Here is an 18,310-nt window from a genome sequence, read left to right on the forward strand (position 1 = left end):
TTACAATTGAAATGTGTGGCGGACAAAAGGAAATTTCGGAGATATCACCCCCAGCTCACCGAACATGAAAGTCATGAAAGCAGAACTGCAGTCGCCTGCGTCGACACCACCTTGAATAAGCCTGATCTTGTCTGATCTCAGAAGCTAAGCAATGTTGGGCTTGGTTAGTACTTGGATGGGAGACCACCTGGGAATATCAAGTGCTGCAGGCATTACATTTTACAATTGAAATGTGTGGAGGACAAATGGAAATTTTGGAGGAATCACCGCCAGCTCACCGAACATAAAAGTCTTGAAAGCAGAACTGCAATTGCCTACGGCCACACCACCTTGAATAATCCTGATCTCATCTGATCTCAGAAGCTAAGCAATGTTGGGCTTGGTTAGTACTTGGATGGGAGAACACCTGGGAATATCAAGTGCTGCAGGCATTACATTTTACAATTGAAATGTGAGGAGGACAAAAGGAAATTTTGGAGGAATCACCCCCAGCTCATTAAACATAAAAGTCATGAAAGCAGAAATGCACTCGCCTGCGGCCACACCACCTTGAATAAGCCTGATCTCGTCTGTTCTCAGAAGCTAAGCAAATTTGGGCTTGGTTAGTAATTGGAATGGAGACCACCTAGGAATATCAAGTGCTGCAGGCATTACATTTTTGTAATTACATTTTACAATTGAAATGTGTGGCGGACAAAAGGAAATTTCGGAGATATCACCCCCAGCTCACCGAACATAAAAGTCATGAAAGCAGAACTGCAAACGCCTGCGGCCACACCACCTTGAATAAGCCTGATCTCGTCTGATCTCAGAAGCTAAGCAATGTTGGGCTTGGTGAGTACTTGGATGTGAGTCCACCTGGGAATATCAAGTGCTGCAGGCATTACAGTTTACAATTAAATTTGTGGACAAAAGGAAATTTTGGAGGAATCACCCCCAGCTAACCGTACATAAAAGTCAAGAAAGCAGAACTGCAATCGCCTGCTGCCACACCACCTTGAATAAGCTTGATCTCGCCTGATCTCGTCTGATCTCTGAAGCTAAGCAATGTTGGGCTTTGTTAGTACTTGGATGGGAGACCATCTGGGAATATCAGGTGCTGCAGGCATTACATTTTACAATTAAAATGTGTGGAGGACAAAAGGAAATTTCGGAGGAATCACCCAATACTCACCGAACATAAAAGTCAAGAAAGCAGAACTGCAATCGCCTGCAGCCACACCACCTTGAATAAGCCTGATCTCGTCTGATCTCAGAAGCTAAGCAATGTTGGGCTTGGTTAGTACTTGAATGGGAGACCACCTGGGAATTTCAAGTGCTGCAGGCAATACATTTTTGTAATTACATTTTACAATTGAAATGTGTGGACAAAAGGAAATTTTGGAGGAATCACCCCCAGCTCACTAAACATAAAAGTCATGACAGCAGAAATGCAATCGCCTGCGGCCACACCACCTTGAATAAGCCTGATCTCGTCTGATCTCAGAAGCTAAGCAATGTTGGGCTTGGTTAGTACTTGGATGGGAGACCACCTGGGAATATCAAGTGCTGCAGGCATTACATTTTACAATTGAAATGTGTGGAGGACAAAAGGAAATTTTGGAGGAATCACCCCAAGCTCACTAAACATAAAAGTCATGAAAGCAGAAACGCAATCGCCTGCAGCCGCACCACTTTGAACAAGCCTGATCTCAGAAGCTAAGCAATTTTCGGCTTGGTTAGTACTTGGATGGGAGACTACCTGGGAATATCAAGTGCTGCAGGCATTACCTTTTAAAATTGAAATGTGTGGAGGACAAAAGGAAATTTTGGAGGAATCACCCCCAGCTCACTAAACATAAAAGTCATGAAAGCAGAAACTCAATCTCCTGCCGCCACACCACCTTGAATAAGCCTGATCTCGTCTGATCTCAGAAGCTAAGCAATGTTGGGCTTGGTTAGTATTTGGATGGGAGACCACCTGGGAATATCAAGTGCTGCAGGCATTACAATTTACAATTGAAATGTGTGGAGGACAAAAGGAAATTTTGGAGGAATCACCCCCAGCTCACTAAACATAAAAGTCATGAAAGCAGAAATGCAATCGCCTGCGGCCACACCACCTTGAATAAGCCTGATCTCGTCTGATCTCAGAAGCTAAGAAATGTGTGGAGGACAAAAGGAAGTTTTGGAGGAATCACCCCCAGCTCACTAAACATAAAAGTCATGAAAGCAGAAATGCAATCGCCTGCGGCCACACCACCTTGAATAAGCCTGATCTCAGAAGCTAAGCAATGTTGGGCTTGGTTAGTACTTGGATGGGAGACCACCTGGGAATATCAAGTGCTGCAGGCATTACATTTTACAATTGAAATGTGTGGAGGACAAAAGGAAATTTTGGAGGAATCACCCCCAGCTCCCTAAACATAAAAGTCATGAAAGCAGCAATGCAATCGCCTGCGGCCACACCACCTTGAATAAGCCTGATCTCGTCTGATCTCAGAAGCTAAGCAATGTTGGGCTTGGTTAGTACTTGGATGGGAGACCACCTGGGAATATCAAGTGCTGCAGGCATTACATTTTACAAATGAAATGTGTGGAGGACAAAAGGAAATTTTGGAGGAATCAACCCCAGCTCACTAAACATAAAAGTCATGAAAGCAGAAATGCAATCGCCTGCGGCCACACCACCTTGAATAAGCCAGATCTCGTCTGATCTCAGAAGCTAAGCAATGTTGGGCTTGGTTACTACTTGGATGGGAGACCACCTGGAATATCAAGTGCTGCAGGCATTACATTTTACAATTGAAATGTGTGGAGGACAAATGGAAATTTTGGAGGAATCACCCCCAGCTCACTAAACATAAAAGTCATTAAAGCAGAAATGCAATCGCTTGCGGCCACACCACCTTGAATAAGCCTGATCTCGGCTGATCTCAGAAGCTAAGCAATGTTGGGCTTGGTTAGTACTTGGATGGGAGACTACCTGGGAATATCAAGTGCTGCAGGCATTACATTTTTGTAGTTACATTTTACAATTGAAATGTGTGTAGGACAAAAGGAAATTTTGGAGGAATCACACCCAGCTCACTAAACATAAAAGTCATGAAAGCAGAAATGCAATCGCCTGTGGGCCACACCACCTTGAATAAGCCTGATCTCATCTGATCTCAGAAACTAAGCAATGTTGGGCTTGGTTAGTAGTTGGATGGGAGACCATCTGGGAATATCAAGTGCTGCAGGCATTACATTTTTGTAAATACATTTTACAATTGAAATGTGGAGGACAAAAGGAAATTTTGGAGGAATCACCCCCAGCTCACTAAACATAAAAGTCATGAAAGCATTAATGCAATCGCCTGCGGCCACACCACCTTGAATAAGTCTGATCTCAGAAGCGAAGCAATGTTGGGCTTGGTTATTACTTGAATAGGAGACCACCTGGAAATATCAAGTGCTGCAGGCATTACATTTTACAATTGAAATGTGTGGAGGACAAAAGGAAATTTTGGAGGAATCACCCCCAGCTCACTAAACATAAAAGTCATGAAAGCAGAAATGCAATCACCTGCGGCCACACCACCTTGAATAAGCCTGATCTCGTCTGATCTCAGAAACTAAGCAATGTTGGGCTTGGTTAGTAGTTGGATGGGAGACCATCTGGGAATATCAAGTGCTGCAGGCATTACATTTTTGTAAATACATTTTACAATTGAAATGTGGAGGACAAAAGGAAATTTTGGAGGAATCACCCCCAGCTCACTAAACATAAAAGTCATGAAAGCATTAATGCAATCGCCTGCGGCCACACCACCTTGAATAAGTCTGATCTCAGAAGCGAAGCAATGTTGGGCTTGGTTAGTACTTGAATAGGAGACCACCTGGAAATATCAAGTGCTGCAGGCATTACATTTTACAATTGAAATGTGTGGAGGACAAAAGGAAATTTTGGAGGAATCACCCCCAGCTCACTAAACATAAAAGTCATGAAAGCAGAAATGCAATCGCCTGCGGCCACACCACCTTGAATAAGCCTGATCTCGTCTGATCTCAGAAGCTAAGCAATGTTGGGCTTGGTTAGTACTTGGATTGGAGACCACCTGGGAATATCAAATGCTGCAGGCATTATATTTTTGTAATTACATTTTACAATTGAAATGTGTGGAGGACAAAAGGAAATTTTGGAGGAATCACCCCCAGCTCACTAAACATAAAAGTCATGAAAGCAGAAATGCAATCGCCTGCGGCCACACCACCTTGAATAAGCCTGATATCGTCTGATCTCAGAAGCTAAGCAATGTTGGGCTTGGTTAGTACTTGGATGGGAGACCACCTGGGAATGTCAAGTGCTGCAGGCATTACATTTTTGTAATTACATTTTACAATTGAAATGTGTGGAGGACAAAAGGAAATTTTGGAGGAATCACCCCCAGCTCACTAAACTTAAAAGTCATGAAAGAAGAAATACAATCGCCTGCTGCCACACTACCTTGAATCAGTCTGATCTCAGAAGCGAAGCAATGTTGGGCTTGGTTAGTACTTGGATGGGAGACCACCTGGGAATATCAAGTGCTGCAGACATTACATTTTACAATTGAAATGTGTGGAGGACAAAAGGCAATTTTGGAGGAATCACCCCCAGCTCACTAAACATAAAAGTCATGAAAGAAGAAATGCAATCGCCTGCGGCCACACCACCTTGAATCAGTCTGATCTCAGAAATTAAGCAATGTTGGGCTTGGTTAGTACTTGGATGGGAGACCACCTGGTAATATCAAGTGCTGCAGGCATTACATTTTACAATTGAAATGTGTGGAGGACAAAAGGAAATTTTAGAGGAATCACCCCCAGCTCACTAAACATAAAAGTCATGAAAGCAGAAATGCAATCGCCTGCGGCCACACCACCTTGAATAAGCCTGATCTCGTCTGATCTCGTCTGATCTCAGAAGCTAAGCAATGTTGGGCTTGGTTAGTACTTGGATGGGAGACCACCTGGTAATATCAAGTGCTGCAGGCATTACATTTTACAATTGAAATGTGTGGAGGACAAAAGGAAATTTTAGAGGAATCACCCCCAGCTCACTAAACATAAAAGTCATGAAAGCAGAAATGCAATTGCCTGCGGCCACACCACCTTGAATAAGCCTGATCTCGTCTGAGCTTGTCTGATCTCAGAAGCTAAGCAATGTTGGGCTTGGTTAGTACATGGGTGGGAGACCACCTAGGAATATCAAGTGCTGCAGGCATTACATTTTTGTAATTACATTTTACAATTGAAATGTGTGGAGCAGAAAAGGATATTTCGGAGGAATCACCCCCAACTCACCGAACCAAAAATTCATGAAAGCAGAACGCAATTTCCTCTGGCCACACCCCCTTAAATAAGCCTGATCTTGTCAGATCTCAGAAGCTAAGCAATGTTGGGCTTGGTTAGTACTTGGATGGGAGACAACCTGGGAATATCAAGTGCTGCAGGCATTACATTTTACAATTGAAATGTGTGGAGGACAAAAGGAAATTTTGGAGGAATCACCCCCAGCTCACTAAACATAAAAGTCATGAAAGCAGAAATGCAATCGCCTGCGGCCACACCACCTTGAATAAGCCTGATCTCGTCTGATCTCAGAAGCAAAGCAATGTTGGGCTTGGTTAGTATTTGGATGGGAGACCACCTGGGAATATCAAGTGCTGCAGGCATTACATTTTACAATTGAAATGTGTGGAGGACAAAAGGAAATTTTGGAGGAATCACCCCCAGCTCACTAAACATAAAAGTCATGAAAGCAGAAAAGCGATCGCCTGCGGCCACACCACCTTGAATAAGCCTGATCTCGTCTAATTTCAGAAGCTAAGCAATGTTGTGCTTGGTTAGTACTTGGATGGGAGACCACCTGGGAATATCAAGTGCTGCAGGCATTACATTTTTGTAATTACATTTTACTATTGAAATGTGTGGACGACAAAAGGAAATTTTGGAGTAATCAGCCCCCGCTCACTAAACATAAAAGTCATGAAAGCAGAAATGCAAATGCCTGCGGCCACACCACCTTGAATAAGCCTGATCTCATCTGATCTCAGAAGCTAAGCAATGTTGGGCTTGGTTAGTACTTGGATGGGAGACCACCTGGGAATATCAAGTGCTGCAGGCATTACATTTTTGTAATTACATTTTACAATTGAAATGTGTGGAGGACAAAAGGAAATTTTGGAGGAATCACCCCCAGCTCACTAAACATAAAAGTCATGAAAGCAGAACTGCAATCGCCTGCGGCCACACCACCTTGAATAAGCCTGATCTCGTCTGATTTCAGAAGCTAAGCAATTTTGGGCTTGGTTAGTACTTGGATGGGAGAACACCTGGGAATATCAAGTGCTGCAGGCATTACATTTTTGTAATTACATTTTACAATTGAAATGTGTGGAGGACAAAAGGAAATTTTGGAGGAATCACCCCCAGCTCACTAAACATAAAAGTCATGAAAGCAAAAATGCAATCGCCTGCGGCCACACCACCTTGAATAAGCCTGATCTCGTCTGATCTCAGAAGCCAAGCAATTTTGGGCTTGGTTACTACTTGGATGGGATACCACCTGGGAATATCAAGTGCTGCAGGCATTACATTTTACAATTGAAATGTGTGGAGGACAAAAGGACATTTTGGAGGAATCACCCCCAGCTCACTAAACATAAAAGTCAAGAAAGCAGAAATGCAATCGCCTGCGGCCACACCACCTTGAATAAGCCTGATCTCGTCTGATCTCAGAAGCTAAGCAATGTTGGGCTTGGTTAGTACTTAGATGGGAGATAACCTGGGAATATCAAGTGCTGCAGGCATTACATTTTTGTAATTACATTTTACAATTGAAATGTGTGGAGGACAAAAGAAAATTTTGGAGGAATCACCCCCAGCTCACTAAACATAAAAGTCATGAAAGCAGAAATGCAATCGCCTGCGGCCACACCACCTTGGATAAGCCTGATCTCGTCTGCTCTCAGAAGCTAAGCAATGTTGGGCTTGGTTAGTACTTGGATGGGAGACCACCTGGGAATATCAAGTGCTGCAGGCATTACATTTTACAATTGAAATGTGTGGAGGACAAAAGGAAATTTTGGAGGAATCACCCCCAGCTCACTAAACATAAAAGTCATGAAAGCAGAAATGCAATCGCCTGCGGCCACACCACCTTGAATAAGCCTGATCTCGTCTGATCTCAGAAGCTAAGCAATGTTGGGCTTGGTTAGTACTTGGATGGGAGACCACCTGGGAATATCAAGTGCTGCAGGCATTACATTTTACAATTGAAATGTGTGGAGGACAAAAGGAAATTTTGGAGGAATCACCCTCAGCTCACTAAACATAAAAGTCATGAAAGCAGAAATTCAATCGCCTGCGGCCACACCACCTTGAATAAGCCTGATCTCGTCTGATCTCAGAAGCTAAGCAATGTTGGGCTTGGTTAGTACTTGGATGGGAGACCACCTGGGAATATCAAGTGCTGCAGGCATTACATTTTACAATTGAAATGTGTGGAGGCCAAAAGGAAATTTTGGAGGAATCACCCCCAGCTCACTAAACATAAAAGTCATGAAAGCAGAAAAGCAATCGCCTGCGGCCACACCACCTTGAATAAGCCTGATCTCGTCTGATCTCAGAAGCTAAGCAATGTTGGGCTTGGTTAGTACTTAGATGGGAGACCACCTGGGAATATCAAGTGCTGCAGGCATTACATTTTTGTAATTACATTTTACAATTGAAATGTGTGGAGGACAAAAGGAAATTTTGGAGGAATCACCCCCAGCTCACTAAACATAAAAGTCATGAAAGCAGAAATGCAATCGCCTGCGGCCACACCACCTTGAATAAGCCTGATCTCGTCTGATCTCAGAAGCTAAGCAATGTTGGGCTTGGTTAGTACTTGGATGGGAGACCACCTGGGAATATCAAGTGCTGCAGGCATTACATTTTTGTAATTACATTTTACAATTGAAATGTGTGGAGGACAAAAGGAAATTTTGGAGGAATCACCCCCAGCTCACTAAACATAAAAGTCATGAAAGCAGAAATGCAATCGCCTGCGACCACACCACCTTGAATAAGCCTGATCTCAGAAGCTAAGCAGTGTTGGGCTTGGTTAGTACTTGGATGGGAGACCACCTGGGAATATCAAGTGCTGCAGGCATTACATTTTACAATTGAAATGTGTGGAGGACAAAAGGAAATTTTGGAGGAATCACCCCCAGCTCCCTAAACATAAAAGTCATGAAAGCAGAAATGCAATCGCCTGCGGCCACACCACCTTGAATAAGCCTGATCTCGTCTGATCTCAGAAGCTAAGCAATGTTGGGCTTGGTTAGTACTTGGATGGGAGACCATCTGGGAATATCAAGTGCTGCAGGCATTACATTTTACAATTGAAATGTGTGGAGGACAAAAGGAAATTTTGGAGGAATCACCCCCAGCTCACTAAACATAAAAGTCATGAAAGCAGAAATGCAATCGCCTGCGGCCACACCACCTTGAATAAGCCTGATCTCAGAAGCTAAGCAATGTTGGGCTTGGTTAGTACTTGGATGGGAGACCACCTGGGAATATCAAGTGCTGCAGGCATTACATTTTTGTAATTAAATTTTACAATTGAAATGTGTGGAGGACAAAAGGAAATTTTGGAGGAATCACCCCCAGCTCACTAAACATAAAAGTCATGAAAGCAGAAATGCAATCTCCTGCGGCCACACCACCTTGAATAAGCCTGATCTCGTCTGATCTCAGAAGCTAAGCAATGTTGGGCTTGGTTAGTACTTGGATGGGAGACCACCTGGGAATATCAAGTGCTGCAGGCATTACATTTTACAATTGAAATGTGTGGAGGACAAAAGGAAATTTTGGAGGAATCACCCCCAGCTCACTAAACATAAAAGTCATGAAAGCAGAAATGCAATCGCCTGCGGCCACACCACCTTGAATAAGCCTGATCTCGTCTGCTCTCAGAAGCTAAGCAATGTTGGGCTTGGTTAGTACTTGGATGGGAGACCACCTGGGAATATCAAGTGCTGCAGGCATTACATTTTTGTAATTACATTTTACAATTGAAATGTGTGGAGGCCAAAAGGAAATTTTGGAGGAATCACCCCCAGCTCACTAAACATAAAAGTTGACAGCAGAAATGCAATCGCCTGCGGCCACACCACCTTGAATAAGCCTGATCTCAGAAGCTAAGCAATGTTGGGCTTGGTTAGTACTTGGATGGGAGAACACCTGGGAATATCAAGTGCTGCAGGCATTACATTTCACAATTGAAATGTGTGGAGGACAAAAGGAAATTTTGGAGGAATCACCCCCAGCTCCCTAAACATAAAAGTCATGAAAGCAGAAATGCAATCGCCTGCGGCCACACCACCTTGAATAAGCCTGATCTCGCCTGATCTCAGAAGCTAAGCAATGTTGGGCTTGGTTAGTACTTGGATGGGAGACCACCTGGGAATATCAAGTGCTGCAGGCATTACATTTTACAATTGAAATGTGTGGAGGACAAAAGGAAATTTCCAGCTCACTAAACATAAAAGTCATGAAAGCAGAAATGCAATCGCCTGCGGCCACACCACCTTGAATAAGACTGATCTCGTCTGATCTCAGAAGCTAAGCAATGTTGGGCTTGATTAGTAGTTGGATGGGAGACCACCTGGGAATATCAAGTGCTGCAGGCATTACATTTTACAATTGATATGTGTGGAGGACAAAAGGAAATTTTGGAGGAATCACCCCCAGCTCACTAAACATAAAAGTCATGAAAGCAGAAATGCAATCGCCTGCGGCCACACCACCTTGAATAAGCCTGATCTCGTCTGATCTCAGAAGCTAAGCAATGTTGGGCTTGGTTAGTACTTGGATGGGAGACCACCTGGGAATATCAAGTGCTGCAGGCATTACATTTTACAATTGAAATGTGTGGAGGACAAAAGGAAATTTTGGAGGAATCACCCTCAGCTCACTAAACATAAAAGTCATGAAAGCAGAAATGCATTCGCCTGCGGCCACACCACCTTGAATAAGCCTGATCTCGTCTGATCTCAGAAGCTAAGCAATGTTGGGCTTGGTTAGTACTTGGATGGGAGACCACCTGGGAATATCAAGTGCTGCAGGCATTACATTTTACAATTGAAATGTGTGGAGGCCAAAAGGAAATTTTGGAGGAATCACCCCCAGCTCACTAAACATAAAAGTCATGAAAGCAGAAAAGCAATCGCCTGCGGCCACACCACCTTGAATAAGCCTGATCTCGTCTGATCTCAGAAGCTAAGCAATGTTGGGCTTGGTTAGTACTTAGATGGGAGACCACCTGGGAATATCAAGTGCTGCAGGCATTACATTTTTGTAATTACATTTTACAATTGAAATGTGTGGAGGACAAAAGGAAATTTTGGAGGAATCACCCCCAGCTCACTAAACATAAAAGTCATGAAAGCAGAAATGCAATCGCCTGCGGCCACACCACCTTGAATAAGCCTGATCTCGTCTGATCTCAGAAGCTAAGCAATGTTGGGCTTGGTTAGTACTTGGATGGGAGACCACCTGGGAATATCAAGTGCTGCAGGCATTACATTTTTGTAATTACATTTTACAATTGAAATGTGTGGAGGACAAAAGGAAATTTTGGAGGAATCACCCCCAGCTCACTAAACATAAAAGTCATGAAAGCAGAAATGCAATCGCCTGCGACCACACCACCTTGAATAAGCCTGATCTCAGAAGCTAAGCAGTGTTGGGCTTGGTTAGTACTTGGATGGGAGACCACCTGGGAATATCAAGTGCTGCAGGCATTACATTTTACAATTGAAATGTGTGGAGGACAAAAGGAAATTTTGGAGGAATCACCCCCAGCTCCCTAAACATAAAAGTCATGAAAGCAGAAATGCAATCGCCTGCGGCCACACCACCTTGAATAAGCCTGATCTCGTCTGATCTCAGAAGCTAAGCAATGTTGGGCTTGGTTAGTACTTGGATGGGAGACCATCTGGGAATATCAAGTGCTGCAGGCATTACATTTTACAATTGAAATGTGTGGAGGACAAAAGGAAATTTTGGAGGAATCACCCCCAGCTCACTAAACATAAAAGTCATGAAAGCAGAAATGCAATCGCCTGCGGCCACACCACCTTGAATAAGCCTGATCTCAGAAGCTAAGCAATGTTGGGCTTGGTTAGTACTTGGATGGGAGACCACCTGGGAATATCAAGTGCTGCAGGCATTACATTTTTGTAATTAAATTTTACAATTGAAATGTGTGGAGGACAAAAGGAAATTTTGGAGGAATCACCCCCAGCTCACTAAACAAAAAAGTCATGAAAGAAGAAATGCAATCTCCTGCGGCCACACCACCTTGAATAAGCCTGATCTCGTCTGATCTCAGAAGCTAAGCAATGTTGGGCTTGGTTAGTACTTGGATGGGAGACCACCTGGGAATATCAAGTGCTGCAGGCATTACATTTTACAATTGAAATGTGTGGAGGACAAAAGGAAATTTTGGAGGAATCACCCCCAGCTCACTAAACATAAAAGTCATGAAAGCAGAAATGCAATCGCCTGCGGCCACACCACCTTGAATAAGCCTGATCTCGTCTGCTCTCAGAAGCTAAGCAATGTTGGGCTTGGTTAGTACTTGGATGGGAGACCACCTGGGAATATCAAGTGCTGCAGGCATTACATTTTTGTAATTACATTTTACAATTGAAATGTGTGGAGGCCAAAAGGAAATTTTGGAGGAATCACCCCCAGCTCACTAAACATAAAAGTTGACAGCAGAAATGCAATCGCCTGCGGCCACACCACCTTGAATAAGCCTGATCTCAGAAGCTAAGCAATGTTGGGCTTGGTTAGTACTTGGATGGGAGAACACCTGGGAATATCAAGTGCTGCAGGCATTACATTTCACAATTGAAATGTGTGGAGGACAAAAGGAAATTTTGGAGGAATCACCCCCAGCTCCCTAAACATAAAAGTCATGAAAGCAGAAATGCAATCGCCTGCGGCCACACCACCTTGAATAAGCCTGATCTCGCCTGATCTCAGAAGCTAAGCAATGTTGGGCTTGGTTAGTACTTGGATGGGAGACCACCTGGGAATATCAAGTGCTGCAGGCATTACATTTTACAATTGAAATGTGTGGAGGACAAAAGGAAATTTCCAGCTCACTAAACATAAAAGTCATGAAAGCAGAAATGCAATCGCCTGCGGCCACACCACCTTGAATAAGCCTGATCTCGTCTGATCTCAGAAGCTAAGCAATGTTGGGCTTGATTAGTACTTGGATGGGAGACCACCTGGGAATATCAAGTGCTGCAGGCATTACATTTTACAATTGATATGTGTGGAGGACAAAAGGAAATTTTGGAGGAATCACCCCCAGCTCACTAAACATAAAAGTCATGAAAGCAGAAATGCAATCGCCTGCGGCCACACCACCTTGAATAAGCCTGATCTCGTCTGATCTCAGAAGCTAAGCAATGTTGGGCTTGGTTAGTACTTGGATGGGAGACCACCTGGGAATATCAAGTGCTGCAGGCATTACATTTTTGTAATTACATTTTACAATTGAAATGTGTGGAGGACAAAAGGAAATTTTGGAGGAATCAACCCCAGCTCACTAAACATAAAAGTCATGAAAGCAGAAATGCAATCGCCTGCGGCCACACCACCTTGAATAAGCCTGATCTCAGAAGCTAAGCAATGTTGGGCTTGGTTAGTACTTGGATGGGAGACCACCTGGGAATATCAAGTGCTGCAGGCATTACATTTTTGTAATTACATTTTACAATTGAAATGTGTGGAGGACAAAAGGAAATTTTGGAGGAATCACCCCCAGCTCACTAAACATAAAAGTCATGAAAGCAGAAATGCAATCGCCTGCGGCCACACCACCTTGAATAAGCCTGATCTCGTCTGATCTCAGAACCTAAGCAATGTTGGGCTTGGTTAGTACTTGGATGGGAGACCACCTGGGAATATCAAGTGCTGCAGGCATTACATTTTTGTAATTACATTTTACAATTGAAATGTGTGGAGGACAAAAGGAAATTTTGGAGGAATCACCCCCAGCTCACTAAACATAAAAGTCATGAAAGCAGAAATGCAATCGCCTGCGGCCACACCACCTTGAATAAGCCTGATCTCAGAAGCTAAGCAGTGTTGGGCTTGGTTAGTACTTGGATGGGAGACCACCTGGGAATATCAAGTGCTGCAGGCATTACATTTTACAATTGAAATGTGTGGAGGACAAAAGGAAATTTTGGAGGAATCACCCCCAGCTCCCTAAACATAAAAGTCATGAAAGCAGAAATGCAATCGCCTGCGGCCACACCACCTTGAATAAGCCTGATCTCAGAAGCTAAGCAATGTTGGGCTTGTTTAGTACTTGGATGGGAGACCACCTGGGAATATCAAGTGCTGCAGGCATTACATTTTTGTAATTAAATTTTACAATTGAAATGTGTGGAGGACAAAAGGAAATTTTGGAGGAATCACCCCCAGCTCACTAAACATAAAAGTCATGAAAGCAGAAATGCAATCGCCTGCGGCCACACCACCTTGAATAAGCCTGATCTCGTCTGATCTCAGAAGCTAAGCAATGTTGGGCTTGGTTAGTACTTGGATGGGAGACCACCTGGGAATATCAAGTGCTGCAGGCATTACATTTTACAATTGAAATGTGTGGAGGACAAAAGGAAATTTTGGAGGAATCACCCCCAGCTCACTAAACATAAAAGTCATGAAAGCAGAAATGCAATCGCCTGCGGCCACACCACCTTGAATAAGCCTGATCTCGTCTGCTCTCAGAAGCTAAGCAATGTTGGGCTTGGTTAGTACTTGGATGGGAGACCACCTGGGAATATCAAGTGCTGCAGGCATTACATTTTTGTAATTACATTTTACAATTGAAATGTGTGGAGGCCAAAAGGAAATTTTGGAGGAATCACCCCCAGCTCACTAAACATAAAAGTTGACAGCAGAAATGCAATCGCCTGCGGCCACACCACCTTGAATAAGCCTGATCTCAGAAACTAAGCAATGTTGGGCTTGGTTAGTACTTGGATGGGAGACCACCTGGGAATATCAAGTGCTGCAGGCATTACATTTCACAATTGAAATGTGTGGAGGACAAAAGGAAATTTTGGAGGAATCACCCCCAGCTCCCTAAACATAAAAGTCATGAAAGCAGAAATGCAATCGCCTGTGGCCACACCACCTTGAATAAGCCTGATCTCAGAAGCTAAGCAATGTTGGGCTTGATTAGTACTTGGATGGGAGACCACCTGGGAAAATCAAGTGCTGCAGGCATTACATTTTACAATTGAAATGTGTGGAGGACAAAAGGAAATTTCCAGCTCACTAAACATAAAAGTCATGAAAGCAGAAATGCAATCGCCTGCGGCCACACCACCTTGAATAAGCCTGATCTCGTCTGATCTCAGAAGCTAAGCAATGTTGGGCTTGATTAGTACTTGGATGGGAGACCACCTGGGAATATCAAGTGCTGCAGGCATTACATTTTACAATTGATATGTGTGGAGGACAAAAGGAAATTTTGGAGGAATCACCCCCAGCTCACTAAACATAAAAGTCATGAAAGCAGAAATGCAATCGCCTGCGGCCACACCACCTTGAATAAGCCTGATCTAAGAAGCTAAGCAATGTTGGGCTTGGTTAGTACTTGGATGGGAGACCACCTGGGAATATCAAGTGCTGCAGGCATTACATTTTTGTAATTACATTTTACAATTGAAATGTGTGGAGGACAAAAGGAAATTTTGGAGGAATCACCCCCAGCTCACTAAACATAAAAGTCATGAAAGCAGAAATGCAATCTCCTGCGGCCACACCACCTTGAATAAGCCTGATCTCGTCTGATCTCAGAAGCTAAGCAATGTTGGGCTTGGTTAGTACTTGGATGGGAGACCACCTGGGAATATCAAGTGCTGCAGGCATTACATTTTACAATTGAAATGTGTGGAGGACAAAAGGAAATTTTGGAGGAATCACCCCCAGCTCACTAAACATAAAAGTCATGAAAGCAGAAATGCAATCGCCTGCGGCCACACCACCTTGAATAAGCCTGATCTCGTCTACTCTCAGAAGCTAAGCAATGTTGGGCTTGGTTAGTACTTGGATGGGAGACCACCTGGGAATATCAAGTGCTGCAGGCATTACATTTTTGTAATTACATTTTACAATTGAAATGTGTGGAGGCCAAAAGGAAATTTTGGAGGAATCACCCCCAGCTCACTAAACATAAAAGTTGACAGCAGAAATGCAATCGCCTGCGGCCACACCACCTTGAATAAGCCTGATCTCAGAAGCTAAGCAATGTTGGGCTTGGTTAGTACTTGGATGGGAGACCACCTGGGAATATCAAGTGCTGCAGGCATTACATTTCACAATTGAAATGTGTGGAGGACAAAAGGAAATTTTGGAGGAATCACCCCCAGCTCCCTAAACATAAAAGTCATGAAAGCAGAAATGCAATCTCCTGTGGCCACACCACCTTGAATAAGCCTGATCTCGCCTGATCTCGCCTGATCTCAGAAGCTAAGCAATGTTGGGCTTGATTAGTACTTGGATGGGAGACCACCTGGGAATATCAAGTGCTGCAGGAATTACATTTTACAATTGAAATGTGTGGAGGACAAAAGGAAATTTTGGAGGAATCACCCCCAGCTCACTAAACATAAAAGTCATGAAAGCAGAAATGCAGTCGCCTGCGGCCACACCACCTTGAATAAGCCTGATCTCGTCTGATCTCAGAAGCTAAGCAATGTTGGGCTTGATTAGTACTTGGATGGGAGACCACCTGGGAATATCAAGTGCTGCAGGAATTACATTTTACAATTGAAATGTGTGGAGGACAAAAGGAAATTTTGGAGGAATCACCCCCAGCTCACTAAACATAAAAGTCATGAAAGCAGAAATGCAGTCGCCTGCGGCCACACCACCTTGAATAAGCCTGATCTCGTCTGATCTCAGAAGCTAAGCAATGTTGGGCTTGGTTAGTACTTGGATGGGAGACCACCTGGGAATATCAAGTGCTGCAGGCATTACATTTTACAATTGAAATGTGTGGAGGACAAAAGGAAATTTTGGAGGAATCACCCCCAGCTCCCTAAACATAAAAGTCATGATAGCAGAAATGCAATCGCCTGCGGCCACACCACCTTGAATAAGCCTGATCTCGTCTGATCTCAGAAGCTAAGCAATGTTGGGCTTGGTTAGTACTTGGATGGGAGACCACCTGGGAATATCAAGTGCTGCAGGCATTACATTTTTGTAATTACATTTTACAATTGAAATGTGTGGAGGGCAAAAGGAAATTTTGGAGGAATCACCCCCAGCTCCCTAAACATAAAAGTCATGAAAGCAGAAATGCAATCGCCTGCGGCCACACCACCTTGAATAAGCCTGATCTCAGAAGCTAAGCAATGTTGGGCTTGGTTAGTACTTGGATGGGAGACCACCTGGGAATATCAAGTGCTGCAGGCATTACATTTTACAATTGAAATGTGTGGAGGACAAAAGGAAATTTTGGAGGAATCACCCCCAGCTCACTAAACATAAAAGTCATGAAAGCAGAAATGCAATCGCCTGCGGCCACACCACCTTGAATAAGCCTGATCTCGTCTGATCTCAGAAGCTAAGCAATGTTGGGCTTGGTTAGTACTTGGATGGGAGATCACCTGGGAATATCAAGTGCTGCAGGCATTACATTTTTGTAATTACATTTTACAATTGAAATGTGTGGAGGCCAAAAGGAAATTTTGGAGGAATCACCCCCAGCTCACTAAACATAAAAGTCATGAAAGCAGAAATGCAATCGCCTGCGGCCACACCACCTTGAATAAGCCTGATCTCGTCTGATCTCAGAAGCTAAGCAATGTTGGGCTTGGTTAGTACTTGGATGGGAGACCACCTGGGAATATCAAGTGCTGCAGGCATTACATTTTTGTAATTACATTTTACAATTGAAATGTGAGGAGGGCAAAAGGAAATTTTGGAGGAATCACCCCCAGCTCACTAAACATAAAAGTCATGAAAGCAGAAATGCAATCGCCTGCGGCCACACCACCTTGAATAAGCCTGATCTCGCCTTATCTCAGAAGCTAAGCAATGTTGGGCTTGGTTAGTACTTGGATGGGAGACCACCTGGGAATATCAAGTGCTGCAGGCATTACATTTTACAATTGAAATGTGTGGAGGACAAAAGGAAATTTTGGAGGAATCACCCCCAGCTCCCTAAACATAAAAGTCATGAAAGCAGGAATGCAATCGTCTGCGGCCACACCACCTTGAATAAGCCTGATCTCAGAAGCTAAGCAATGTTGGGCTTGGTTAGTACTTGGATGGGAGACCACCTGGGAATATCAAGTGCTGCAGGCATTAAATTTTTGTAATTACATTTTACAATTGAAATGTGTGGAGGACAAAAGGAAATTTTGGAGGAATCACCCCCAGCTCACTAAACATAAAAGTCATGAAAGCAGAAATGCAATCGCCTGCGGCCACACCACCTTGAATAAGCCTGATCTCAGAAGCTAAGCAATGTTGGGCTTGGTTAGTACTTGGATGGGAGACCACCTGGGAATATCAAGTGCTGCAGGCATTACATTTTACAATTGAAATGTGTGGAGGACAAAAGGAAATTTTGGAGGAATCACCCCCAGCTCACTAAACATAAAAGTCATGAAAGCAGAAATGCAATCGCCTGCGGCCACACCACCTTGAATAAGCCTGATCTCGTCTGATCTCAGAAGCTAAGCAATGTTGGGCTTGGTTAGTACTTGGATGGGAGACCACCTGGGAATATCAAGTGCTGCAGGCATTACATTTTTGTAATTACATTTTACAATTGAAATGTGTGGAGGCCAAAAGGAAATTTTGGAGGAATCACCCCCAGCTCACTAAACATAAAAGTCATGAAAGCAGAAATGCAATCGCCTGCGGCCACACCACCTTGAATAAGCCTGATCTCGTCTGATCTCAGAAGCTAAGCAATGTTGGGCTTGTTTAGTACTTGGATGGGAGACCACCTGGGAATATCAAGTGCTGCAGGCATTACATTTTACAATTGAAATGTGTGGAGGACAAAAGGAAATTTTGGAGGAATCACCCCCAGCTCACTAAACATAAAAGTCATGTAAGCAGAAATGCAATCGCCTGCGGCCACACCACCTTGAATAAGCCTGATCTCGTCTGATCTCAGAAGCTAAGCAATGTTGGGCTTGTTTAGTACTTGGATGGGAGACCACCTGGGAATATCAAGTGCTGCAGGCATTACATTTTACAA

At 43.7% G+C, this 18,310-nt stretch overlaps 38 non-coding genes and 40 pseudogenes across 38 annotated transcripts; all 78 read left to right on the forward strand.

Moving 5' to 3' along the window:
• Positions 1-93: 93 nt before the first annotated feature.
• LOC131713939 (5S ribosomal RNA) lies at positions 94-212 on the forward strand (annotated as a pseudogene).
• A 100-nt stretch (positions 213-312) lies between these two features.
• LOC131713813 (5S ribosomal RNA) lies at positions 313-431 on the forward strand (annotated as a pseudogene).
• Positions 432-531: 100 nt separating this feature from the next.
• On the forward strand, positions 532-650 carry LOC131716418 (5S ribosomal RNA; annotated as a pseudogene).
• A 114-nt stretch (positions 651-764) lies between these two features.
• Positions 765-883, forward strand: LOC131713950 (5S ribosomal RNA; annotated as a pseudogene).
• Positions 884-979: 96 nt separating this feature from the next.
• LOC131716245 (5S ribosomal RNA) lies at positions 980-1,108 on the forward strand (annotated as a pseudogene).
• Positions 1,109-1,208: 100 nt separating this feature from the next.
• On the forward strand, positions 1,209-1,327 carry LOC131710591 (5S ribosomal RNA). The gene has a single exon (XR_009312473.1). It is a non-coding gene; the product is annotated as a 5S ribosomal RNA (ribosomal RNA).
• A 111-nt stretch (positions 1,328-1,438) lies between these two features.
• Positions 1,439-1,557, forward strand: LOC131716616 (5S ribosomal RNA). The gene has a single exon (XR_009315503.1). It is a non-coding gene; the product is annotated as a 5S ribosomal RNA (ribosomal RNA).
• Positions 1,558-1,866: 309 nt separating this feature from the next.
• On the forward strand, positions 1,867-1,985 carry LOC131713941 (5S ribosomal RNA; annotated as a pseudogene).
• Positions 1,986-2,225: 240 nt separating this feature from the next.
• LOC131714652 (5S ribosomal RNA) lies at positions 2,226-2,334 on the forward strand (annotated as a pseudogene).
• Positions 2,335-2,434: 100 nt separating this feature from the next.
• Positions 2,435-2,553, forward strand: LOC131716618 (5S ribosomal RNA). Its single transcript, XR_009315505.1, has one exon. It is a non-coding gene; the product is annotated as a 5S ribosomal RNA (ribosomal RNA).
• A 100-nt stretch (positions 2,554-2,653) lies between these two features.
• Positions 2,654-2,771, forward strand: LOC131715247 (5S ribosomal RNA; annotated as a pseudogene).
• A 100-nt stretch (positions 2,772-2,871) lies between these two features.
• On the forward strand, positions 2,872-2,990 carry LOC131713693 (5S ribosomal RNA; annotated as a pseudogene).
• A 114-nt stretch (positions 2,991-3,104) lies between these two features.
• On the forward strand, positions 3,105-3,224 carry LOC131713988 (5S ribosomal RNA; annotated as a pseudogene).
• A 321-nt stretch (positions 3,225-3,545) lies between these two features.
• Positions 3,546-3,664, forward strand: LOC131713430 (5S ribosomal RNA; annotated as a pseudogene).
• Positions 3,665-3,985: 321 nt separating this feature from the next.
• On the forward strand, positions 3,986-4,104 carry LOC131714014 (5S ribosomal RNA; annotated as a pseudogene).
• A 114-nt stretch (positions 4,105-4,218) lies between these two features.
• LOC131713431 (5S ribosomal RNA) lies at positions 4,219-4,337 on the forward strand (annotated as a pseudogene).
• Positions 4,338-4,660: 323 nt separating this feature from the next.
• LOC131716477 (5S ribosomal RNA) lies at positions 4,661-4,769 on the forward strand (annotated as a pseudogene).
• A 100-nt stretch (positions 4,770-4,869) lies between these two features.
• On the forward strand, positions 4,870-4,998 carry LOC131714313 (5S ribosomal RNA; annotated as a pseudogene).
• Positions 4,999-5,098: 100 nt separating this feature from the next.
• LOC131715301 (5S ribosomal RNA) lies at positions 5,099-5,227 on the forward strand (annotated as a pseudogene).
• Positions 5,228-5,340: 113 nt separating this feature from the next.
• LOC131716454 (5S ribosomal RNA) lies at positions 5,341-5,459 on the forward strand (annotated as a pseudogene).
• Positions 5,460-5,559: 100 nt separating this feature from the next.
• LOC131712678 (5S ribosomal RNA) lies at positions 5,560-5,678 on the forward strand. The gene has a single exon (XR_009314570.1). It is a non-coding gene; the product is annotated as a 5S ribosomal RNA (ribosomal RNA).
• Positions 5,679-5,778: 100 nt separating this feature from the next.
• LOC131714278 (5S ribosomal RNA) lies at positions 5,779-5,897 on the forward strand (annotated as a pseudogene).
• Positions 5,898-6,011: 114 nt separating this feature from the next.
• Positions 6,012-6,130, forward strand: LOC131717588 (5S ribosomal RNA). The gene has a single exon (XR_009316477.1). It is a non-coding gene; the product is annotated as a 5S ribosomal RNA (ribosomal RNA).
• A 114-nt stretch (positions 6,131-6,244) lies between these two features.
• LOC131714274 (5S ribosomal RNA) lies at positions 6,245-6,363 on the forward strand (annotated as a pseudogene).
• Positions 6,364-6,477: 114 nt separating this feature from the next.
• LOC131714236 (5S ribosomal RNA) lies at positions 6,478-6,596 on the forward strand (annotated as a pseudogene).
• A 100-nt stretch (positions 6,597-6,696) lies between these two features.
• On the forward strand, positions 6,697-6,815 carry LOC131713944 (5S ribosomal RNA; annotated as a pseudogene).
• A 114-nt stretch (positions 6,816-6,929) lies between these two features.
• Positions 6,930-7,048, forward strand: LOC131711487 (5S ribosomal RNA). Its single transcript, XR_009313373.1, has one exon. It is a non-coding gene; the product is annotated as a 5S ribosomal RNA (ribosomal RNA).
• A 100-nt stretch (positions 7,049-7,148) lies between these two features.
• On the forward strand, positions 7,149-7,267 carry LOC131716619 (5S ribosomal RNA). Its single transcript, XR_009315506.1, has one exon. It is a non-coding gene; the product is annotated as a 5S ribosomal RNA (ribosomal RNA).
• Positions 7,268-7,367: 100 nt separating this feature from the next.
• On the forward strand, positions 7,368-7,486 carry LOC131716620 (5S ribosomal RNA). The gene has a single exon (XR_009315507.1). It is a non-coding gene; the product is annotated as a 5S ribosomal RNA (ribosomal RNA).
• Positions 7,487-7,586: 100 nt separating this feature from the next.
• Positions 7,587-7,705, forward strand: LOC131709911 (5S ribosomal RNA). The gene has a single exon (XR_009311775.1). It is a non-coding gene; the product is annotated as a 5S ribosomal RNA (ribosomal RNA).
• Positions 7,706-7,819: 114 nt separating this feature from the next.
• On the forward strand, positions 7,820-7,938 carry LOC131716621 (5S ribosomal RNA). Its single transcript, XR_009315508.1, has one exon. It is a non-coding gene; the product is annotated as a 5S ribosomal RNA (ribosomal RNA).
• Positions 7,939-8,052: 114 nt separating this feature from the next.
• LOC131716097 (5S ribosomal RNA) lies at positions 8,053-8,161 on the forward strand (annotated as a pseudogene).
• Positions 8,162-8,261: 100 nt separating this feature from the next.
• Positions 8,262-8,380, forward strand: LOC131709923 (5S ribosomal RNA). Its single transcript, XR_009311787.1, has one exon. It is a non-coding gene; the product is annotated as a 5S ribosomal RNA (ribosomal RNA).
• A 100-nt stretch (positions 8,381-8,480) lies between these two features.
• On the forward strand, positions 8,481-8,589 carry LOC131714653 (5S ribosomal RNA; annotated as a pseudogene).
• Positions 8,590-8,703: 114 nt separating this feature from the next.
• LOC131710678 (5S ribosomal RNA) lies at positions 8,704-8,822 on the forward strand. Its single transcript, XR_009312560.1, has one exon. It is a non-coding gene; the product is annotated as a 5S ribosomal RNA (ribosomal RNA).
• A 100-nt stretch (positions 8,823-8,922) lies between these two features.
• On the forward strand, positions 8,923-9,041 carry LOC131711470 (5S ribosomal RNA). The gene has a single exon (XR_009313356.1). It is a non-coding gene; the product is annotated as a 5S ribosomal RNA (ribosomal RNA).
• A 112-nt stretch (positions 9,042-9,153) lies between these two features.
• Positions 9,154-9,262, forward strand: LOC131716188 (5S ribosomal RNA; annotated as a pseudogene).
• A 100-nt stretch (positions 9,263-9,362) lies between these two features.
• On the forward strand, positions 9,363-9,481 carry LOC131711556 (5S ribosomal RNA). The gene has a single exon (XR_009313442.1). It is a non-coding gene; the product is annotated as a 5S ribosomal RNA (ribosomal RNA).
• An 86-nt stretch (positions 9,482-9,567) lies between these two features.
• Positions 9,568-9,686, forward strand: LOC131712779 (5S ribosomal RNA). The gene has a single exon (XR_009314668.1). It is a non-coding gene; the product is annotated as a 5S ribosomal RNA (ribosomal RNA).
• A 100-nt stretch (positions 9,687-9,786) lies between these two features.
• LOC131716622 (5S ribosomal RNA) lies at positions 9,787-9,905 on the forward strand. Its single transcript, XR_009315509.1, has one exon. It is a non-coding gene; the product is annotated as a 5S ribosomal RNA (ribosomal RNA).
• Positions 9,906-10,005: 100 nt separating this feature from the next.
• LOC131716623 (5S ribosomal RNA) lies at positions 10,006-10,124 on the forward strand. The gene has a single exon (XR_009315510.1). It is a non-coding gene; the product is annotated as a 5S ribosomal RNA (ribosomal RNA).
• Positions 10,125-10,224: 100 nt separating this feature from the next.
• LOC131709912 (5S ribosomal RNA) lies at positions 10,225-10,343 on the forward strand. The gene has a single exon (XR_009311776.1). It is a non-coding gene; the product is annotated as a 5S ribosomal RNA (ribosomal RNA).
• A 114-nt stretch (positions 10,344-10,457) lies between these two features.
• LOC131716624 (5S ribosomal RNA) lies at positions 10,458-10,576 on the forward strand. The gene has a single exon (XR_009315511.1). It is a non-coding gene; the product is annotated as a 5S ribosomal RNA (ribosomal RNA).
• A 114-nt stretch (positions 10,577-10,690) lies between these two features.
• LOC131716099 (5S ribosomal RNA) lies at positions 10,691-10,799 on the forward strand (annotated as a pseudogene).
• Positions 10,800-10,899: 100 nt separating this feature from the next.
• LOC131709924 (5S ribosomal RNA) lies at positions 10,900-11,018 on the forward strand. The gene has a single exon (XR_009311788.1). It is a non-coding gene; the product is annotated as a 5S ribosomal RNA (ribosomal RNA).
• Positions 11,019-11,118: 100 nt separating this feature from the next.
• LOC131714654 (5S ribosomal RNA) lies at positions 11,119-11,227 on the forward strand (annotated as a pseudogene).
• Positions 11,228-11,341: 114 nt separating this feature from the next.
• On the forward strand, positions 11,342-11,460 carry LOC131710679 (5S ribosomal RNA). The gene has a single exon (XR_009312561.1). It is a non-coding gene; the product is annotated as a 5S ribosomal RNA (ribosomal RNA).
• A 100-nt stretch (positions 11,461-11,560) lies between these two features.
• LOC131711471 (5S ribosomal RNA) lies at positions 11,561-11,679 on the forward strand. Its single transcript, XR_009313357.1, has one exon. It is a non-coding gene; the product is annotated as a 5S ribosomal RNA (ribosomal RNA).
• Positions 11,680-11,791: 112 nt separating this feature from the next.
• On the forward strand, positions 11,792-11,900 carry LOC131716189 (5S ribosomal RNA; annotated as a pseudogene).
• A 100-nt stretch (positions 11,901-12,000) lies between these two features.
• On the forward strand, positions 12,001-12,119 carry LOC131711557 (5S ribosomal RNA). Its single transcript, XR_009313443.1, has one exon. It is a non-coding gene; the product is annotated as a 5S ribosomal RNA (ribosomal RNA).
• Positions 12,120-12,205: 86 nt separating this feature from the next.
• LOC131716764 (5S ribosomal RNA) lies at positions 12,206-12,324 on the forward strand. The gene has a single exon (XR_009315649.1). It is a non-coding gene; the product is annotated as a 5S ribosomal RNA (ribosomal RNA).
• A 100-nt stretch (positions 12,325-12,424) lies between these two features.
• LOC131716625 (5S ribosomal RNA) lies at positions 12,425-12,543 on the forward strand. The gene has a single exon (XR_009315512.1). It is a non-coding gene; the product is annotated as a 5S ribosomal RNA (ribosomal RNA).
• Positions 12,544-12,657: 114 nt separating this feature from the next.
• On the forward strand, positions 12,658-12,766 carry LOC131714655 (5S ribosomal RNA; annotated as a pseudogene).
• Positions 12,767-12,880: 114 nt separating this feature from the next.
• LOC131709813 (5S ribosomal RNA) lies at positions 12,881-12,999 on the forward strand. Its single transcript, XR_009311677.1, has one exon. It is a non-coding gene; the product is annotated as a 5S ribosomal RNA (ribosomal RNA).
• Positions 13,000-13,113: 114 nt separating this feature from the next.
• LOC131715406 (5S ribosomal RNA) lies at positions 13,114-13,222 on the forward strand (annotated as a pseudogene).
• Positions 13,223-13,322: 100 nt separating this feature from the next.
• LOC131715313 (5S ribosomal RNA) lies at positions 13,323-13,431 on the forward strand (annotated as a pseudogene).
• A 114-nt stretch (positions 13,432-13,545) lies between these two features.
• On the forward strand, positions 13,546-13,664 carry LOC131716626 (5S ribosomal RNA). Its single transcript, XR_009315513.1, has one exon. It is a non-coding gene; the product is annotated as a 5S ribosomal RNA (ribosomal RNA).
• A 100-nt stretch (positions 13,665-13,764) lies between these two features.
• Positions 13,765-13,883, forward strand: LOC131711472 (5S ribosomal RNA). Its single transcript, XR_009313358.1, has one exon. It is a non-coding gene; the product is annotated as a 5S ribosomal RNA (ribosomal RNA).
• A 112-nt stretch (positions 13,884-13,995) lies between these two features.
• Positions 13,996-14,104, forward strand: LOC131715337 (5S ribosomal RNA; annotated as a pseudogene).
• Positions 14,105-14,204: 100 nt separating this feature from the next.
• On the forward strand, positions 14,205-14,313 carry LOC131715293 (5S ribosomal RNA; annotated as a pseudogene).
• Positions 14,314-14,399: 86 nt separating this feature from the next.
• LOC131716775 (5S ribosomal RNA) lies at positions 14,400-14,518 on the forward strand. Its single transcript, XR_009315660.1, has one exon. It is a non-coding gene; the product is annotated as a 5S ribosomal RNA (ribosomal RNA).
• Positions 14,519-14,618: 100 nt separating this feature from the next.
• On the forward strand, positions 14,619-14,727 carry LOC131716234 (5S ribosomal RNA; annotated as a pseudogene).
• Positions 14,728-14,841: 114 nt separating this feature from the next.
• On the forward strand, positions 14,842-14,960 carry LOC131710680 (5S ribosomal RNA). Its single transcript, XR_009312562.1, has one exon. It is a non-coding gene; the product is annotated as a 5S ribosomal RNA (ribosomal RNA).
• Positions 14,961-15,060: 100 nt separating this feature from the next.
• Positions 15,061-15,179, forward strand: LOC131713579 (5S ribosomal RNA; annotated as a pseudogene).
• A 112-nt stretch (positions 15,180-15,291) lies between these two features.
• LOC131714656 (5S ribosomal RNA) lies at positions 15,292-15,400 on the forward strand (annotated as a pseudogene).
• Positions 15,401-15,500: 100 nt separating this feature from the next.
• On the forward strand, positions 15,501-15,629 carry LOC131714011 (5S ribosomal RNA; annotated as a pseudogene).
• Positions 15,630-15,729: 100 nt separating this feature from the next.
• Positions 15,730-15,848, forward strand: LOC131710451 (5S ribosomal RNA). The gene has a single exon (XR_009312323.1). It is a non-coding gene; the product is annotated as a 5S ribosomal RNA (ribosomal RNA).
• A 100-nt stretch (positions 15,849-15,948) lies between these two features.
• LOC131716627 (5S ribosomal RNA) lies at positions 15,949-16,067 on the forward strand. Its single transcript, XR_009315514.1, has one exon. It is a non-coding gene; the product is annotated as a 5S ribosomal RNA (ribosomal RNA).
• A 100-nt stretch (positions 16,068-16,167) lies between these two features.
• On the forward strand, positions 16,168-16,286 carry LOC131716629 (5S ribosomal RNA). Its single transcript, XR_009315516.1, has one exon. It is a non-coding gene; the product is annotated as a 5S ribosomal RNA (ribosomal RNA).
• A 114-nt stretch (positions 16,287-16,400) lies between these two features.
• Positions 16,401-16,509, forward strand: LOC131714658 (5S ribosomal RNA; annotated as a pseudogene).
• Positions 16,510-16,609: 100 nt separating this feature from the next.
• On the forward strand, positions 16,610-16,728 carry LOC131711045 (5S ribosomal RNA). Its single transcript, XR_009312927.1, has one exon. It is a non-coding gene; the product is annotated as a 5S ribosomal RNA (ribosomal RNA).
• Positions 16,729-16,842: 114 nt separating this feature from the next.
• Positions 16,843-16,961, forward strand: LOC131716630 (5S ribosomal RNA). The gene has a single exon (XR_009315517.1). It is a non-coding gene; the product is annotated as a 5S ribosomal RNA (ribosomal RNA).
• A 114-nt stretch (positions 16,962-17,075) lies between these two features.
• LOC131714010 (5S ribosomal RNA) lies at positions 17,076-17,194 on the forward strand (annotated as a pseudogene).
• A 100-nt stretch (positions 17,195-17,294) lies between these two features.
• On the forward strand, positions 17,295-17,403 carry LOC131715415 (5S ribosomal RNA; annotated as a pseudogene).
• Positions 17,404-17,517: 114 nt separating this feature from the next.
• Positions 17,518-17,626, forward strand: LOC131714659 (5S ribosomal RNA; annotated as a pseudogene).
• A 100-nt stretch (positions 17,627-17,726) lies between these two features.
• On the forward strand, positions 17,727-17,845 carry LOC131716631 (5S ribosomal RNA). The gene has a single exon (XR_009315518.1). It is a non-coding gene; the product is annotated as a 5S ribosomal RNA (ribosomal RNA).
• Positions 17,846-17,959: 114 nt separating this feature from the next.
• On the forward strand, positions 17,960-18,078 carry LOC131720759 (5S ribosomal RNA). The gene has a single exon (XR_009319656.1). It is a non-coding gene; the product is annotated as a 5S ribosomal RNA (ribosomal RNA).
• Positions 18,079-18,178: 100 nt separating this feature from the next.
• Positions 18,179-18,297, forward strand: LOC131720760 (5S ribosomal RNA). Its single transcript, XR_009319657.1, has one exon. It is a non-coding gene; the product is annotated as a 5S ribosomal RNA (ribosomal RNA).
• Positions 18,298-18,310: the final 13 nt, after the last annotated feature.

The sequence above is a fragment of the Acipenser ruthenus genome, chromosome 44 (assembly GCF_902713425.1).
Source record: "Acipenser ruthenus chromosome 44, fAciRut3.2 maternal haplotype, whole genome shotgun sequence".
In the NCBI taxonomy this organism is placed as follows: Eukaryota; Metazoa; Chordata; class Actinopteri; order Acipenseriformes; family Acipenseridae; genus Acipenser; species Acipenser ruthenus.